The following is a 20683-nucleotide window of genomic DNA, read 5'->3' on the forward strand; positions in this document are numbered from 1 at the left end:
TCTCCCAAAATTAGAATATAATAAAAAAGTTAATATATTATATAAAGTCATTACACATAGGGGGATCTATTTCAAGTGTTTATGTCTGTTAATGTTGATGATTATGGCTTACAGCCAATGAAAACCCAAAAGTCATTATCTCAGTAAATCAGAATAAATAACAAAAAACACTTGCAAAGGCTTCTTAAGCAATTAAAAAGGGCCCTTAGTCTGTTTCAGTAATCTCCACAATCATAGGGAAAATTGCTGACTTCCAAAAGACAGTCATTGACACACTCCACAAGGAAAGTAAATTTTGCATTTCATTTGGAAATCAAGGTCCCAGAGTCTGGAGGAAGAGTGGAGAGGCAAACAATCCAAGCTGCTTGAGGTCTAGTGAAATATTTAGAATTGAGAGTCCTCAGTGGTTGATACCTTTTAATGACTAACTGAAATGATGGTAAGAACCAGTGATGGTTTGGAGAGCCATGTCATCTGCTTGTGTAGGTCCATTGTGTTTTAGCAAGATCAAAGTTAGCCAGCAGTCTATCAGGAAATTTTGCCAACAAGCTTTTTGGAGATGGGAATTTAATTCTCCAGCAGGACTTGGCACCCATCCACACTGCCAAAAGTACCAATACCTGGTGTGAAAACAACTGTGTCACTGTGCTTGATTGGCAGCAAACTCTCCTGACCTTAACCTCATTAGAGAATCTATGGGGTATTGTCAAGAGGAAGATGAGAGACACCACACCCAACAATGCAGTCGAGCTGAAGGCTGCTATCAAAGTAACCTAGGCTTCCATAAAATGTCAGCATTGCCACAGGCTGATCGCCTCAATGCCACGGCAATGCAAAAGGAGCACCGATCAAGTATTGAGTGCATTTACTGAGCATACATTTCAGTAGGCCAACAGTTTGGATTTTAAAATCATTTTTCAAGCTGGTGTTATAAAGTATTCTAATTTACTGAGACAATGATTTTTGGGTTTTCATTGGCTGTAAGCCATAATCATCAACATAAACAGAAATAAACACTTGAAATAGATCACTCTGTTTGTAATGACTTCATATAATACACTGCTCAAATAAATAAAGGAAACACTCAAATAACACATCCTAGATCTAAATGAGTGAAATACTGTATTCTCATTGAATAATTTGTTCTGTACAAAGTTGAATGTGCTGACAACAGAATCACACAAAAATCATCAATGGAAATCAAATTTTTGAACCAATGGAGGCCTGGATTTGGAGAAACCCCCAAAATGAAAGTGGAAACAAGTCAAAATGAAAATCAAAACAAGGCAAAATTAGAGTGGAAACAAGTCAAAATGATGCTCAGTATTGTGAGTGGCCTCCACGTGCCTGTATGACCTCCCTACAACACCTGGGCATGCTCCTGATGAGGTTGCGGATGTTCTCCTGAGGGATTTCCTCCCTGACCTGGACTAAAGCATCCATCAACTCCTGGACAGTCTGTGGTGCAACGTGACGTTGGTGGATGGAGCGAGACATGCTGTCCCAGATGTGCTCAATCGGATTCAGGTTTGGGGAACGGGCAGACCAGTCCATAGCTTCAATGCCTTCATCTTGCAGGAACTGCTGACACACTCCAGCCACATGAGGTCTGGCATTGTCGTGCATTAGGAGGAACCCAGGGCCAACTGCACCAGCATATGGTCTCACAAGGGGTTTGAGGATCTCATCTTGGTTCATTTTGACTTGTTTCCACTTTCATTTTGGAGTTCTCTCCAAAGCCAGGCCTCCATTAGTTAAAAAATTTGATTTCCATTGATGATTTTTGTGTGATTATACAGCACATTCAACTTTGTACAGAACAAATTATTCAAAGAGAATATTTCATTCATTTAGATCTAGGATGTGTTATTTGAGTGTTTCCTTTATTTTTTGAGCAGTGTATATGAGTCTCACTTTTTGTTTTGAAGAATTGAAATAAATTAACATTTTGATGATAATCTAATTTTGTGAGAAGCACCTGTATATTACATAGATAGAATAAAAGGTGGCAATTAAGCAGCCGCGTACTGTAAAATCACAGCAGGAGCTGACAGGATAGAATAGATGGATTACATACAGTAAATACACATAGACTAGATAGATATATAGATTTTAGGAACATATACAATTAGTACAGTGTGTGAAGCTTACTGTACATATATTTAATTAATAAAAGATTATTTTTCTGAAAAAAATGGAGTGGGCACCTGCGTAATTTTCTCAACCAGCAGAGGGAAAGCCGAGGGCTGGGGGTCGATGTTTATAGCCTGGGATAGTCTTCCTAGGCTATTAATATCAGCTCACAACTGTATACTTATCCTTTACTGGCTATTAAAATGAGGGACCCTAAAAAAATGATGAAGAATCCCTCTATAATTAATAGCCAGCAAAGGCTATGCAGACAGCTGCGGGCTGATATTAATAGACTAGGAAGGGGACATGGATACTGCCATCACAGGCTAAAAACATCAGTTCTCAGCCACCCCAGAAAAGCCGCATCTATAAGATATGCCAATTCTGGCATTTGCCTTGCTCTTCCCACTTGCCCTGTAGCGATGGCAAGTGGGGTGATAGTTGAAGGGGGTTGATGTTAACTTTGTATTGTAAGGTGACATCAAGCACCAAGGTTAGTAATGGAGAGGCGTCAATAAGACACCCCAATTACTAACTCCTTAGTCATATCGCATAAAAACACACACCCAGAAAAAAGTCCTTTAATTGAAAGTATGACATAGACTCATTTAATATATCTTAATTAAACCATACCTACGACCTCACCCATTCCACCAATGCCATCATCTTCTGCAAAAGAGTTAAAAAAACAAGCAACAAAATTCCTCACTTTTTTTCGCAGAGAAGATGACAATCCATTTGCCCCACGATGTGTCTAGCTCTGCTAAGTCTAGATGGCAGGCTGCATGGTTGCATGATGTGACTATACAGCCTGTCATCTAACAAAGACACTGAACATAGAGTTGAGCGAAACGGGTTGGTCAAATTCATAAGTCGCCGACTTTCGCTGAAGTCGGGTTTCATGCCCTTTTTCAGCCAATGATGGAGGACGCACACTGTGGGCAACGCGATGACATGGGCATCGGTCACCACCATCTTTGAGAAGGGCATGCAAGTGATTGGCTGGCTTTGTGTAGCGTCACAGGGGATATAAAAGGGCATGCACGCCGACCGCCATCTTACTTCTGCCGATCTTAGCATTAGGGAGAGGTTGCAGCCGCTGATTCTGAATAAGGGAGAGCGTTAGGCAGGGAAGAAGAACAAAAAAACTGTTTCTGCTGGTAGCGATTTCCACTGTACAACACAACAATTTGTGTGCAGTGACAGGGGAGGCTATATTTTTGTGCATCAGCTCTGTTGGTTATTAGGCTGCCTTATAAGGCTCCCTGATAGCTGCATTGCTGTTTGCACACTGCTGTGCAAACTGCTTTTTTAAAAGCAAAAATACTTTTCTTCCTCTTTTCTGCACAGTTACCAAGCGTTCATTTTTCCACATTTTTGTGTGCAGCAGTCCCGCTTATTAGGCTGCCTGCTGCCATACTTGGGACAGAGAGCATCATTGTCAGCCTCCTAAAATCTCTAGGGAGCTTCCAATTCTCCCCAATACTATATACACCTTGTACCTGGTCTTACACCAGCCAATTTCAGCCTGTTAAATTGAGGTGTAATCTATAGTGGGCCTGAGATAATAGTTCAGCCTCCTAAAATCTCTAGGGAGCTTCCAATTCTCCCCAATACTATATATACCTTGTACTTTGTCATACACCAGCCTATTTCAGCCTGTTAAATTGAGGTGTAATCTATAGTGGGCCTGAGATAATAGTTCAGCCTCCTAAAATCTCTAGGGAGCTTCCAATTCGCCCCAATACTGTATACACCTTGCACTTTGTCATACACCAGCCAATTTCAGCCTGTTACATTGAGGTGTAATCTATAGTGGGCCTGAGATAATAGTTCAGCCTCCTAAAATCTCTAGGTAGCTTCCAATTCTCCCCAATACTATATACACATCTTGTGCCTGGTCATACACCAGCCAATTTCAGCCTGTTAAATTGAGGTGTTATCTATAGTGGGCTTGAGATAATAGCTCAGCCTCCTAAAATCTCTAGGGAGCTTCCAATTCTCCCCAAGACTATATACACCTTGTACCTTGTTTTACAGTACCATATAGCTGGTGGTATTTTGGGTACATTTTTCTAAAAATGAGGAAGTATGGTGTAAGAGGCCGTGGAACTGGGCGGGGGTTACCAGCTGGTACTGATGGTGGTGGTGGTGCATCTGCTGGTAGTGGCAAAAGCACAATAGCACCTAAGGCAGGAGGTGTTGAGCCTGCGTCATTGTTTGGCTCCACAAGGCCTTGAAGGCTCCCTTTTCTGGGAATAGGTAAACCGCTTTTAAAGCCAGAGCTTCAGGAACAAGTTTTGGCTTACATTGCTGACACAGCCTCCAGCTCTAATGCCTCCTCTCCTGAAGTTTCAAAAAATAAAAGCACTGAGTTGTCAGTGGAGGCTCATGGTCAGGAACAACAACTTTCCATGTGTCCTTCACCCCTACCAAAAGTGCAGGATGCGGCAGGCCACACTACAGATTACTCCATGGAGCTCTTTTCACATACCATGCCTGGGTTATCAAGTCAAATCGTGAATTTCCCAGTCCAAGATTAATCTGACATGGAGTGCACTGATGCACAGCCAATGCTAGATTTTTCTGCTGGTACATTCACTCAGAGCACTACATTGTCCTCGCAGTGTACTGAGCCAGAATCTGACCCTGATGAAACTCAGGTGCCCCTTCCCGCATACTATACCACCTTACACGGTGACACAGAAGAAGGTGCACATGAAATTGAAAAGGAGGTGATGGATGATCCAGTTGTTGACCCAGATTGGCATCCATTGCGGGAAGAGGGTGCCGCTGCCAATAGCTCAGAAGAAGAGGAGGAGGATCCACAGCAGGCATCGACATCGGAACAGCTGTTATCTGGCAGGCCCGTAGCAGTCCAAAAACGGTTTACAAAAACCAAAAGAGTTGCAGGACAGCTTGGCCAGACGGTCAAATTAGCACAGCGTGCAAGGCATCAAAATGTCTTCCATAGTAGGAAGGGTGCAGTGTGGCACTTTTTTTGAACAAAATCCTAATGATCAGGCAAAGGTTATTTGTAAGAAGTGCGCAAAGACCTTTAGCCGAGGGAAAAATCTGAGAAATTTGAATACCAGTTGCAAGCTTAGACATTTAACCATAACCACCATGCACTTGCAAGCGTGGACGGACTACCAAACCTCACGTACCACATGTGCACCTGCTCCGAATGAAGGTAGTCAGCAACGCTACATCGCTTTCCGCACTGTAAGCCCACCGGTTAGCACACCACCAGCAACAAATGTTGAGGTGTCGTTGCAAGGCCAAAACAGTCAGGGAATCACAATGTTATTGCTATGAAAGACTGAATCTAGGCCATCAGCAAGACCACCAACACCATCACCATCCCTCTCTCAGTCCGCCATATCCACCGCTAGTTCTACCATATGCAGCTCTCAAGTCCAGCTCACCCTACCAGAGACTCTTAGTAGGACAAGAAAGTACTCATCCTCTCATCCGCGTACACTGTGTTTGAACACCCACATTGCCAAACTACTGTAATCTCGTTAGAGATGATGCACTACTGGTTGGTTGAAAGCGAAGCTTTCTGCGAGCTCATGGCCTACGCAGTACCACGCTATGACCTACCCAGTCGGCACTTCTTTTCTCGAAAAGCCATCCCAGCCCTCCACCTGCATGTGAAAGACCGCATTGTCCATGCACTCAAGCAATCAGTGAGTGGAAAGGTGCACCTCACAACAGATGCATGGTCAAGTAGGCATGGCCAGGGCCGTTCCATGTCCATCACTGCGCACTGGGTTAATGTGGTGGATGCAGGGTCCACAGGAGACAGCGGCGGTGGGACAGTGCTGCCTAGCCCACGTTATAGGAAACAGTTGGCTGTAGGCATTCGACCCTCTTCCTCCTCCAGAAGCGAAAGCTCTTGCACAGAGCGCAGTCGCACGAGCACTCCATCCGCAGCTGCCAGTGTTGCACATGAGGTGTCCCACTATCGAACAGCTAGTGGTAAGCGTCAGTAGGCTGTGGTAAAGATGATGTGTTTGGGAGACAACAGACACACCGCGGAGGTACTGGCTGACTACTTACAGCGACAAACTGAGTCATGGCTGGGCAGTCTACATCTTGAGGCAATGAAGAGGAGGATGAATGAACTCATGGAGATCAACATCCGACACAGCGGAGACACCATCACGTGTTTCTCAACGCAAGCAAAGACCAGCCAGGTCTTTGCCCGGGAGGGAACAACCACGGGAAGGGCAGTCTCCAATGAAGGAAACCACCTATGCCAAAACATGGTATCCATCCACATACAGCTGTTTCGGGGTATTGCCCCTCATCAGTGTGGAGTAGGAAACTGGCTGGTAGGAGCAATGCCTAGTAAAAAGACTATGAAGAGGAGGATGAATGAACTCATGGAGATCAACATCCGACACTGCGGAGACACCATCACGTGTTTCTCAATGCAGTGATTCTAGAGCACTGCCCCCATCCCTTATGGGAAATATGTAAAACATGCAAAACAGAAGCTGCGGAGACACCATCACGTGTATCTCAATGCAAGAAATGACCAGCCAGGTCTTTGCCCGGGAAGGAACAACCACGGGAAGGGCAGTCTCCAATGAAGGAAACCACCTATGCCAAAACATGGTATCCATCCACATACAGCTGTTTCGGGGTATTGCCCCTCATCAGTGTGGTAGGAGCAATGCCTAGTAAAAAGACTATGAAGAGGAGGATGAATGAACTCATGGAGATCAACATCCGACACTGCGGAGACACCATCACGTGTTTCTCAACGCAGTGATTCTAGTGCACTGCCCCCATCCCTTATGGGAAATATGTAAAACATGCATTGCTCCTACCAGCCAGTTTCCTACTCCACACTGATGAGGGGCAATACCCCGAAACAGCTGTATGTGGATGGATACCATGTTTTGGCATAGGTGGTTTCCTTCATTGGAGACTGCCCTTCCCGTGGTTGTTCCTTCCCGGGCAAAGACCTGGCTGGTCATTGCTTGCATTGAGAAACACGTGATGGTGTCTCCGCGGCTTCTGTTTTGCATGTTTTACATCTTGAGGCAGGCAAGGTAGTTAGTGATGACGGCTGGAATTTTGTGGCAGCCATAGCCCTTTCAAAACTCAGACACATACCTTGCCTGGCTCACACCTGGAACCTGGTGGTGGAGTGCTTCCTCAATAATTCTCTGGAGCTAACAGCCTTGCTCCATAAGGTGCGAAGACTGTACTCGCACATCCACCGGTCGCCCGTACACTCCAGTCGTATGCAGAAGCTGCAGCGATTGCTCCACCTTTCCAAGCACCGCCTAATTATCGACGTTGCAACAAGGTGGAACTCTACCCTGCACATGGTTCAGAGGCTGTGCGAACAGAGGCAGGCTGTAATGCATTTGTGGGAGGATACACGGCCAGGCAGTTTGCAGGCAGACATGAAGTTGTCTGGTGTGCAGTGGTCGAAGCTGAAAGACCTCTGTAAAGTCCTTCAGTGTTTTGAGGAATGCACATGGGTGGTAAGCGCAGATGACGCCATCTTAAGCATGAGCATCCCACTTATGTGTCTGCTCATGCAAACTTTGACGCACATTAAGGAGCAGGCGTCTGCAGCCGAGGAGGAGGGAAGCCTTGATGACAGTCAGCCATTGTCTGCTCAGGGAACTCTCCTGGACGAGGTGGAGGAAGAAGAGGAGGAGGAGGAGGATGACGGGGATGATTATTTAGGGGAGGATTCTTCTCAGGGGGCAAGAGAAAATGTTGGCATGGCAAGGTCAGGTACAGGGTTTGTGCATGACTGGAGGGATGTTGATTTGCCAGAAAGTGCTCCTCCACCCAGCACTCGCAGTGCATCATTGACACCTGGAATATTGGCCCACATGTGTGATTATGCCTTGCATATCCTAAAGAGGGACCCCCGCATTGCCAAAATGATGAACAATGATGACTACTGGTTGGCCAGCACCCTGGATCCACGCTATAAAGGCAAATTTCAAAGCATCATGCCACAGGAGAACCTAGAGCTACTATTGGCTAACAAACAAGCAACTCTGGTAAACCGTTTGTTTGAGGCATTCCCAGCACACAGCGGCGGTGATGGTTCTCCCACGAGCCGTAGGGGGCAACATGGAAGAGGTGTTCATGGTGCACACAGCCGAAGTGGCGTTGGACACAGGGGTTTCATGACCATGTTGTGGACTGATTTTTCAAGTACCGCTCACACGACTGGTAATACTGCATAGATTGAAAGTGACAGGAGACAGCAGTTGTCAACTATGGTTACAAACTACTTCTCCTCCCATATCGATGTTCTCCCTTACAGGTCATTCCCCTTTGACTATTGGGCCTGTAAACTGGACACCTGGCCTGAATTGGCACAATAAACCTTACAGGAGCTCGCTTGCCCTGCTGCTAGTGTGCTATCCGAAAGAGTCTTCAGTAGAGTTGAGCGAAACGGGTCGAAAAATTTGAAAAGTCGCCGACTTTTGGCAAAGTCGGGTTTCATGAAACGAAACCCGACCCTAGGATGAGGTCGGCCACGAGGTCGGCGACTTACGCGCCAAAGTCGCGTTTCAAAAGTTTGTTTTGCGCTCTTTTTCAGCCAATCAGGATCCACGGACACTGTGGGCAACGTGATGACATAGGCAGGGGTCACCACCATCTTTCAGAAGGGCATGCAAGTGATTGGCTTGCTTTGGTGGGCGTCACAGGGGGTATAAAAGGCCGTGCACGCCGACCGCCATCTTACTTCTGCCGATCTCAGTATAGGGAGAGGTTGCTGCTGATTCTGTAGGGAGAGCGTTAGGCAGGGAAGAAGACAAAAAAACTGCTTCTGCTGCTAGCGATTTGGCCTGCACAACACACCAGTCACTGTGTGTGCAGTGCAAGGGGAGGCTATATAGTGGTGTATCAGTGGTGTTGGTTGTTGGGCTGCCTTTGAAGGCTTCCTGACATTCCTGCATTGCTGTTTACCCACTGCTCCGCAAACTGCTTTTTTAAAAGCAATCCCAATTTTTTTTTTTTGTCCTGCTGAGAAGAAAAAAAAACTGCTTCTGCTGCTAGCAATTTGGCCTGCACAACACACCAGTCACTGTGTGTGCAGTGCAAGGGGAGGCTATATTGTGGTGTATCAGTGGTGTTGGTTGTTGGGCTGCCTTTTAAGGATTCCTGACAGGCTGGCATTGCTGTTTACCCACTGCTCTGCAAACTGCTTTTTTAAAAGCAATCCAATCTCCCTTATCCTCTAGTCACTTTTGTCACAGCTGTGCCATCGAGCCTGTGACATAGCGCTCAGAGATCAGTGGGCCTCACACAATCCAAAAGTGTCCAGTGTCCAAAAGTGTGTGCAGAGATTCAAAATCTCCCTTATCCTCTAGTCACTTTTGTCACAGCTGTGCCATCGAGCCTGTGACATAGCGCTCAGATATCAGTGGGCCTCACACAATCCAAAAGTGTCCAGTGTCCAAAAATGTGTGCAGAGATTCAAAATCTCCCTTATCCTCTAGTCACTTTGGTCACAGCTGTGCCATCGAGCCTGTCACATAGCGCTCAGATATTCATTGGGCCTCACACAATCCAAAAGTGTCCAGTGTCCAAAAGTGTGTGCAGAGATTCAAAATCTCCCTTATCCTCTAGTCACTTTGGTCACAGCTGTGCCATCGAGCCTGTCACATAGCGCTCAGATATTCATTGGGCCTCACACAATCCAAAAGTGTCCAGTGTCCAAAAGTGTGTTCAGAGATTCAAAATCTCCCTTATCCTCTAGTCACTTTGGTCACAGCTGTGCCATCGAGCCTGTCACATAGCGCTCAGATATTCATTGGGCCTCACACAATCCAAAAGTGTCCAGTGTCCAAAAGTGTGTGCAGAGATTCAAAATCTCCCTTATCCTCTAGTCACTTTGGTCACAGCTGTGCCATCGAGCCTGTCACATAGCGCTCAGATATTCATTGGGCCTCACACAATCCAAAAGTGTCCAGTGTCCAAAAGTGTGTGCAGAGATTCAAAATCTCCCTTATCCTCTAGTCACTTTGGTCACAGCTGTGCCATCGAGCCTGTCACATAGCGCCCAGATATTCATTGGGCCTCACACAATCCAAAAGTGTCCAGTGTCCAAAAGTGTATGCAGAGATTCAAAATCTCCCTTATCCTCTAGTCACTTTGGTCACAGCTGTGCCATCGAGCCTGTCACATAGCGCTCAGATATTCATTGGGCCTCACACAATCCAAAAGTGTCCAGTGTCCAAAAGTGTGTGCAGAGATTCAAAATCTCCCTTATCCTCTAGTCACTTTGGTCACAGCTGTGCCATCGAGCCTGTGACATAGCGCTCAGATATTCATTGGGCCTCACACAATCCAAAAGTGTCCAGTGTCCAAAAGTGTGTGCAGAGATTCAAAATCTCCCTTATCCTCTAGTCACTTTGGTCACAGCTGTGCCATCGAGCCTGTCACATAGCGCTCAGATATTCATTGGGCCTCACACAATCCAAAAGTGTCCAGTGTCCAAAAGTGTGTGCAGAGATTCAAAATCTCCCTTATCCTCTAGTCACTTTGGTCACAGCTGTGCCATCGAGCCTGTCACATAGCGCTCAGATATTCATTGGGCCTCACACAATCCAAAAGTGTCCAGTGTCCAAAAGTGTGTGCAGAGATTCAAAATCTCCCTTATCCTCTAGTCACTTTGGTCACAGCTGTGCCATCGAGCCTGTCACATAGCGCTCAGATATTCATTGGGCCTCACACAATCCAAAAGTGTCCAGTGTCCAAAAGTGTGTGCAGAGATTCAAAATCTCCCTTATCCTCTAGTCACTTTGGTCACAGCTGTGCCATCGAGCCTGTCACATAGCGCTCAGATATCAGTGGGCCTCACACAATCCAAAAGTGTCCAGTGTCCAAAAGTGTGTGCAGAGATTCAAAATCTCCCATATCCTCTAGTCACTTTGGTCACAGCTGTGCCATCGAGCCTGTCACATAGCGCTCAGATATTCATTGGGCCTCACACAATCCAAAAGTGTCCAGTGTCCACAAATGTGTGCAGAGATTCAAAATCTCCCTTATCCTCTAGTCACTTTGGTCACAGCTGTGCCATCGAGCCTGTCACATAGCGCTCAGATATTCATTGGGCCTCACACAATCCAAAAGTGTCCAGTGTCCACAAGTGTCTGCAGAAATTCAAAATCTCCCTTATCCTCTGGTCACTTTGGTCACAGCTGTGCCATCGAGCCTGTCACATAGCGCTCAGATATCAGTGGGCCTCACACAATCCAAAAGTGTCCAGTGTCCACAAGTGTCTGCAGAAATTCAAAATCTCCCCTGTCCTATAGACACCTTGTACCTTGTTTTACATTACTATATAGTTTGTTGGATTTTGTCTACATTTCTACCAAAAATGAGGAAGGCTGGTGGAAGAGGCCGTGGAATTGGGCGGGGGTTGGCAGCTGGTAATGATGGTGTTGGTGGTGGATCTGATGGTAGTGGCAAGAGCAAAATAGGACAGAATGCAGGAGGTGTTGAGCCTGCGTCATCGTCTGGCTACATAAGGCCTCGAACGCTTAGTTTTCTAGGAGTTGGCAAACCGCTTTTAAAGCCAGAGCATCAGGAAAAAGTTTTGTCTTACATTGCTGACTCAGCCTCCAGCTCTATCGCCTCCTCTTCTTCAGTTGTAAAAAGTAAAAGCACTGAGTCGTCATTGGAGGCTCATGTTCATGAACCACACCTTTCCTTGTGTCCTTCACCCCAACCAAGATTGAAGTATGACGCAGGCCATACTACTGATTACTCCATGGAGCTGTTTTCACATACCATGCCTGGATTATCAAGTGAAATGGTGAATTACCCAGGCCAAGATGAATCTGACATGGAGTGCACTGATGCACAGCCGCTGATGGATGATTCTGCTGGTACATTCACTCAGAGCACTACATTGTCCTCGCAGTGTACAGAGCCAGATTCTGACCCTGATGAGACTCAGGTGCCCCTTCCCGCACACTATACCACCATACACGGTGACACAGAGGAAGGTGCACATGACATAGAAGAGGAGGTGATGGATGACCCAGTTGTTGACCAAGATTGGCATCCATTGGGGGAAGAGGGTGCTGCTTCCAATAGCTCAGATGAGGAGCATCCACAGCAGACATCGACATCGCAACAGCTGTTATCTGGCAGGCCCGGAGCACTCCAAAGACAGGTTCCAAACATCAAAAGAGTTGCTGGACAGCTTGTCCAGAGGGTCAAAAGATCACAGCGTGCTAGGCCGCAAAATGTCTGCCAAAGTAGGAAGAGTGCAGTGTGGCACTTTTTTGAACAAAATCCTCATGATCAGGCCAAGGTTATCTGTAAGAAGTGCGCAAAGACCTTTAGCCGAGGGAAAAATCTGAAAAATTTGAATCCCAGTTGCATGCTTAGACATTTAACCAGCATGCACTTGCAAGCGTGGACACAACACCAAACCTCAAGTGCCACATGTGCAACTGACCACAACGAAGGTAGTCAGCAACGCTACATTGTTTCCCCCACTGTAAGCCCACAGGTTAGCACAGCAGCAAATGTTGAGGTATCGTTGCAAGGCCACAGCAGTCAGGGAATCCCACTGTTATATCAACGAAAGACTGATTCTAGGCCATCAGAAAGAACACCAACTCCATCACCATCATCAACCCTCTCTCAGTCCGCCCTGTCCACCGCTACTTCCACCATATGCAGCTCTCAAGTCCAGCTCACCCTCCCAGACACTATGAGTAGGTCAAGAAAGTACTCAGTCTCTCATCCGCATACACTGGGTTTGAACGCCCACATTGCCAAACTAATCTCGTTTGAGATGATGCCCTTTCGGTTGGTGGAAAGCACAGCTTTCCGCGAACTCATGGCCTATGCAGTACCACGCTATGACCTACCCAGTCGCCACTTCTTCTCTCGCAAAGCCATCCCAGCCCTCCACCATCATGTGAAAGACCGCATTGTCCATGCACTCAAGAAGTCAGTGAGCGGAAAGGTGCACCTCACAACTGATGCATGGTCCAGTCGGCATGGCCAGGGCCGTTACGTGTCCATCACTGTGCACTGGGTTAATGTGGTGGATGCAGGGTCCACAGGGGACAGCGGTGGTGGGACAGTGCTGCCTAGCCCACGGTATAGGAAACAGTTGGCTGCAGGCGTTCGACCCTCCTCCTCCTCCTCCAGAAGCGAAAGCTCGTCCACAGAGCGCAGTCGTACGAGCACTCCATCTGCAGCTGCCACTGTTGCACATGATGTGTCCCCCTATCGAGCAGCTAGTGGAAAGCGTCAGCAGGCTGTGTTGCAGATGATGTGTTTGGGCAACAGACACACCGCCGAGGTGCTGGCCGAGTACTTGAAGCGACAAACTGAGTCATGGCTGGGCAGTGTACATCTTGAGGCAGGCAAGGTAGTTAGTGATAACGGCCGTAATTTTGTGGCAGCCATAGCCCTTTCAAAACTCAGCCATATACCTTGCTTGGCTCACACCTTGAACCTGGTGGTGCAGTGCTTCCTCAAAAATTATCCGGAGTTAACAGCCCTGCTCCAGAAGGTGCGAAGACTGTGCGCGCACATCCGCCGGTCGCCTGTACACTCCGTTCGTATGCAGAAGCTGCAGCGATTGCTCCACCTTCCCAACCACCGCCTCGTTATCGACATTGCAACAAGGTGGAACTCCACCCTGCACATGGTGGAGCGGCTGTGCGAGCAGAGGCAGGCCATAATGCATTTGTGGGAGGATACACGGCCAGGCACTTTGAGAGCTGACATGGAGTTGACAGGTGTGCAGTGGTCGAAGCTGAAAGACCTCTGTAAAGTCCTTCAGTGTTTTGAGGAATGCACACGGCTGGTAAGCGCAGACGACGCCATCCTAAACATGAGCATCCCACTTATGCGTCTGCTCATGCAAACTTTGACGCACCTTAAGGAGCAGGCATCTGCAGCCAATGTTGATGAGGAGGAAGAGGAGGAGGGAATCCTTGATGACATTCAGCCATTGTCTGCTCAGGGACCTCTCCTGGATGAGGTGGAGGAAGAAGAGGAGGAGGAGGAGGATGATGGGGATGATTACTTAGGGGAGGAGGATGCATCTCGTTGGGCAAGTGAAAATGTTGGCGTGGCAAGTGATGGTACAGGGTTTGTGCGTGACTGGAGGGATGTGGATTTGCCAGAAAGTGCTCCTCCAACCAGCACTCGCAGTGCATCATTGACACCGGGAACATTGGCCCACATGTCAGATTATGCCTTGCAGATCCTAAAAAGGGACCCACGCATTGCCAAAATGATGAACGATGACGACTACTGGTTGGCCAGCATCCTGGATCCACGCTATAAAGGCAAATTACAAAACATCATGCCACAGGAGAACCTTGACCTAATATTGGCTAATAAACAAGCAACTCTGGTAAATCGGTTGCTTGAGCCATTCCCAGCACACAGCAGCGGTGATGGTTCTCACACAAGCCGTACGGGCCGGGGGCAGCTTGGCAGAGGTGTTCGTGGTGCACACAGCAGAAGTGGCATTGGAGACAGGGGTTTCATGACAATGTTGTGGACTGATTTTTCAAGTACCGCTCACACAACTGGTAATACTGCATCGATGGAAAGTGACAGGAGACAGCAGTTGTCAACTATGGTTACAAACTACTTTTCCTCCCATATCGATGTTCTCCCACACAGGTCATTCCCCTTTGACTATTGGGCCGCTAAACTGGACACCTGGCCTGAATTGGCACAATATGCCTTACAGGAGCTCGCTTGCCCAGCTGCAAGTGTGCTATCAGAAAGAGTCTTCAGTGCAGCTGGATCAATACTGACAGAAAAAAGGACCCGTCTGTCAACCCAAAATGTGGATGATCTAACCTTCATTAAAATGAACCACGCATGGGTTTCCAAGGATTTTGTCCCACCTTCCTCTGATGACACATAGGGTGACAGAAACATGGCTTGCTTTGGTCCACCTCTTCCTGGGACTTGACCTATTTCACCTTTTGCATCTGCTGAATGTCCAACATCAACATATGCCACTTTCTAAAACTCCCTAACTGTGCTGCCTCCCCCCCCCCATGGCTGGGGTCACCACCTAGTGCACGACACCGTGTGAGTGCCGTTGCCCTGGACAGGTGGGTAGGCCGACTCTTGGGCGCGGGCACTGGTACAGGGTCCTTCATAGTGCAATCAAGTGTCTCTGACGGTGGAGTTGCACACCCGCCGTCAGACACACCGCCGTACTATGAGGGGCCCAGTGCCAGTACCGACGCCCACGAGTGGGCCCCCCTTGCTTGGGCAGGGCCCCAGCATTTGCAATCTTTACCTCTCCCTGCTCCTCCGCTGTGTAGTCTGGGCCGTCAAATCCATACTGTGCCTGACACCGTCTGAGCCTGCCTCCTGTTGTATAGACATATATTTTGAATGTGTACGCTATCCATACATGTTATCCGGGGAAACGGTACCCTTTCTAACCTTTGTGCAATCACGTGCAATCCATACTGGGCCTAACACCGTCTGAGTCTGCCTCCTGAGACATATATTTTGAATGTGTACGCTATCCATACATGTTATCCGGGGAAACGGTACCCTTTCTAACCTTTGTGCAATCACGTGCAATCCATACTGGGCCTAACACCGTCTGAGCCTGCCTCCTGAGACATATATTTTGAATGTGTACGCTATCCATACATGTTATCCGGGGATACGGTACCCTTTCTAACCTTTGTGCAATCACGTGCAATCCATACTGGGCCTAACACCGTCTGAGCCTGCCTCCTGAGACATATATTTTGAATGTGTATGCTATCCATACATGTTATCCGGGGATACGGTACCTTTTCTAACCTTTGTGCAATCACGTGCAATCCATACTGGGCCTAACACCGTTTGAGCCTGCCTCCTGAGACATATATTTTGAATGTGTACGCTATCAATATATGTTATCCGGGGAAACGGTACCCTTTCTAACCTTTGTGCAATCACGTGCAATCCATACTGGGCCTAACACCGTCTGAGCCTGCCTCCTGAGACATATATTTTGAATGTGTACGCTATCCATACATGTTATCCGGGGATACGGTACCCTTTCTAACCTTTGTGCAATCACGTGCAATCCATACTGGGCCTAACACCGTCTGAGCCTGCCTCCTGAGACATATATTTTGAATGTGTACGCTATCCATACATGTTATCCGGGGAAACGGTACCCTTTCTAACCTTTGTGCAATCACGTGCAATCCATACTGGGCCTAACACCGTCTGAGCCTGCCTCCTGAGACATATATTTTGAATGTGTACGCTATCCATACATGTTATCCGGGGAAACGGTACCCTTTCTAACCTTTGTGCAATCACGTGCAATCCATACTGGGCCTAACACCGTCTGAGCCTGCCTCCTGAGACATATATTTTGAATGTGTATGCTATCCATACATGTTATCCGGGGATACGGTACCCTTTCTAACCTTTGTGCATTCACGTGCAATCCATACTGGGCCTAACACCGTCTGAGCCTGCCTCCTGAGACATATATTTTGAATGTGTACGCAATCCATACATGTTTTCCGGGGAAACGGTACCCTTTCTAACCTTTGTGCAATCACGTGCAATCCATACTGGGCCTAACACCGTCTGAGCCTGCCTCCTGAGACATATATTTTGAATGTGTACGCTATCCATACATGTTATCCGGGGAAACGGTACCCTTTCTAACCTTTGTGCAATCACGTGCAATCCATACTGGGCCTAACACCGTCTGAGCCTGCCTCCTGAGACATATATTTTGAATGTGTACGCTATCCATACATGTTATCCGGGGATACGGTACCCTTTCTAACCTTTGTGCATTCACGTGCAATCCATACTGGGCCTAACACCGTCTGAGCCTGCCTCCTGAGACATATATTTTGAATGTGTACGCTATCCATACATGTTATCCGGGGATACGGTACCCTTTCTAACCTTTGTGCATTCACGTGCAATCCATACTGGGCCTAACACCGTCTGAGCCTGCCTCCTGAGACATATATTTTGAATGTGTACGCTATCCATACATGTTATCCGGGGATACGGTACCCTTTCTAACCTTTGTGCAATCACGTGCAATCCATACTGGGCCTAACACCGTTTGAGCCTGCCTCCTGAGACATATATTTTGAATGTGTACGCTATCAATACATGTTATCCGGGAAAACGGTACCCTTTCTAACCTTTGTGCAATCACGTGCAATCCATACTGGGCCTAACACCGTCTGAGCCTGCCTCCTGAGACATATATTTTGAATGTGTACGCTATCCATACATGTTATCCGGGGAAACGGTACCCTTTCTAACCTTTGTGCAATCACGTGCAATCCATACTGGGCCTAACACCGTCTGAGCCTGCCTCCTGAGACATATATTTTGAATGTGTACGCTATCCATACATGTTATCCGGGGAAACGGTACCCTTTCTAACCTTTGTGCAATCACGTGCAATCCATACTGGGCCTAACACCGTCTGAGCCTGCCTCCTGAGACATATATTTTGAATGTGTACGCTATCCATACATGTTATCCGGGGATACGGTACCCTTTCTAACCTTTGTGCAATCACGTGCAATCCATACTGGGCCTAACACCGTCTGAGCCTGCCTCCTGAGACATATATTTTGAATGTGTACGCAATCCATACATGTTTTCCGGGGAAACGGTACCCTTTCTAACCTTTGTGCAATCACGTGCAATCCATACTGGGCCTAACACCGTCTGAGCCTGCCTCCTGAGACATATATTTTGAATGTGTACTCTATCCATACATGTTATCCGGGGAAACGGTACCTTCTAACCTTTGTGCAATCACGTGCAATCCATACTGGGCCTAACACCGTCTGAGCCTGCCTCCTGAGACATATATTTTGAATGTGTACGCTATCCATACATGTTATCTGGGGATACGGTACCCTTTCTAACCTTTGTGCAATCACGTGCAATCCATACTGGGCCTAACACCGTCTGAGTCTGCCTCCTGAGACATATATTTTGAATGTGTACGCTATCCATACATGTTATCCGGGGATACGGTACCCTTTCTAACCTTTGTGCAATCACGTGCAATCCATACTGGGCCTAACACCGTCTGAGCCTGCCTCCTGAGACATATATTTTGAATGTGTACGCTATCCATACATGTTATCTGGGGATACGGTACCCTTTCTAACCTTTGTGCAATCACGTGCAATCCATACTGGGCCTAACACCGTCTGAGCCTGCCTCCTGAGACATAAATTTTGAATGTGTACGCTATCCATACATGTTATCCGGGGATACGGTACCCTTTCTAACCTTTGTGCAATCACGTGCAATCCATACTGGGCCTAACACCGTCTGAGCCTGCCTCCTGAGACATATATTTTGAATGTGTACGCTATCCATACATGTTATCCGGAGAAACGGTACCCTTTCTAACCTTTGTGCAATCACGTGCAAACCATACTGGGCCTAACACCGTCTGAGCCTGCCTCCTGATGTATAGACATATATTTTGAATGTGTACGCTATCCATACATGTTATCTGGGGATACGGTACCCTTTCTCACCTTTGTGCAATCACGTGTAATCCATACTGGGCGTGAGAACGGCTGGCGAGCTGTTAAGCAAGCTACAGCACCTGTGGTTTGCACACGTAAGTTTTTCATTTTTTCAGGAATGACGGTTAGGCCTAATTCCGGAACTGCGGTTGACCTGCACTTACTGGGAAATCATTGTTCGCGGGTAATAATTGTAATCAGTGATCCCCATCACTAACGTTGTTCAGCGGGTTATCTACACCTGTAAGCGACAAACGCTGGCCTTTTCAGTGTAGCGCACATGCAGCCACGGACATGTAAGGGCATGACACACCAGTAATTGGCCAATCTCATGTGCCAGAGCCTCACGTGTCCCTCTAGTAAGCCGGACTCGGACCGCGGGGCATGACGGAGTCTCGTTCGTTAACGGAATTAAGCTTGCAATGTGTGCATCTGTTCTGTAGCTGGCATGGTTGAGGTTTCCCAGGTGGAGTCGAATTTAACCATAGGCTCCACTCCTGGTGGTGCCCTTCTGGACATTCCTTTAAGGTTCAGCTTTGCAACCATACTGCCCACGTAAAACAAACACTTTGCCTTCATGAACGCTGTTTGGAGGGTCATGACTCGTGGGAATAACGCCGCCCAATCAGTTAACCTGCTAGAGAGATCCTTCGTTGCTCCCAAGCATGACATCACACTCCCTAGGAAGAAGGTAATGCCACTGTGGCGACCGTACTCCTGGGGGCGACACAAGGGCACTGATGCCCAGCCACTGCTCGATGAATCTGCTGGTACATTGACCCCGACCACTACATTCCCCTCGCACGCTACACGACCTGAATCTGACCCTGATGAAACTCAGGTTACCCTTCCCATATACAGTTCCATCTTACACGGTGACAAAGAGGAAGCTGCAGATGAAAGTGCAGGTTCGGCCCACCCGCCATCAGACACACCACCGTACTATCAGGGGCCCTGTGCCAGTGCCGTCGCCAACGAGTGGGCCCCCCCTGCTTGCCCAGGATCACAGCACTTGCAAAGTTGAAATACTGTGCAGTGAGATGGAAGATGGGGACGACGAGGAATCCAGACAAGTACAGGGATTCCCTAGCGAGGAGACTTATTTGATTGTTTTCAATGTTGGGACAGCAATTTTTGGGGAGCACTATACTCTGGAGAATGATAGATGGGGCCCACCATACACTGGAACATTCCAAAGGTGGACATCAGACACTGGAGCAGCATTTACAGGGCCCATTATACACTAGAGCATTAGAAATGGGGCCCATTATGTTTGGAGCATTATTTGGGCCCATAAGACAGTGGAGCTTCATCCATGGGGACCAACATATACTGTAGCATTATGTGGAGCTCATCATATACTGTTTCAAACATTATATGGGACCAATGATTCTGTATGGAGAAATAGATTGGCCTCGTCATGAGATGTAAAAAGTGAGGTATTTTTCATTGTACTATACCGCTATTTCTCTGCCGTATCGGAGCATGATGAGTTGTGGTATGTGTTAAAGGGGCGCTCTTTCGCCCAGGGCACATGAAAACCTGCAGCCAGCCCTCCCCCCCCACAACTTTAGCCAAATAACCCCCATTTTTCAGTGCGTAACTTGTATTATGAAGTTAATTAAGGTTGACAAGCTTAAGTAAGAAGAATTGATGCTTTTGGCATTCAAATGGGCACTGTAGGTGTGTTTCCTGTCCTCCTCTCACTGCCGACTTTTATTCCCCATTGACTTACATTGGGTTTCGTGTTTCGGGACGACCCCGACTTTTCCCTATAATCGGACGATCTTGCTCGACCCGACTTTTGGAAAAGTCGGGTTTCACGAAACGAAACGCGACCCTAAAAAAACAAAAGTCGCTCAACTCTAGTCTTCAGTGCTGCTGTGTCAATCCTGACAGAAAAAAGGACCCGTCTGTCGACCCAAAATGTTGATGATCTAACCTTCATTAAAATGAACCATGCATGGGTTTCAGTGGATTTTGTCCCACCTTCCCCTGCTGACACGTAG

Source organism: Dendrobates tinctorius, unplaced genomic scaffold (genome assembly GCF_039654945.1).
Source record: "Dendrobates tinctorius isolate UK_male_01 unplaced genomic scaffold, ASM3965494v1 ptg000048l, whole genome shotgun sequence".
Lineage (NCBI taxonomy): Eukaryota > Metazoa > Chordata > Amphibia > Anura > Dendrobatidae > Dendrobates > Dendrobates tinctorius.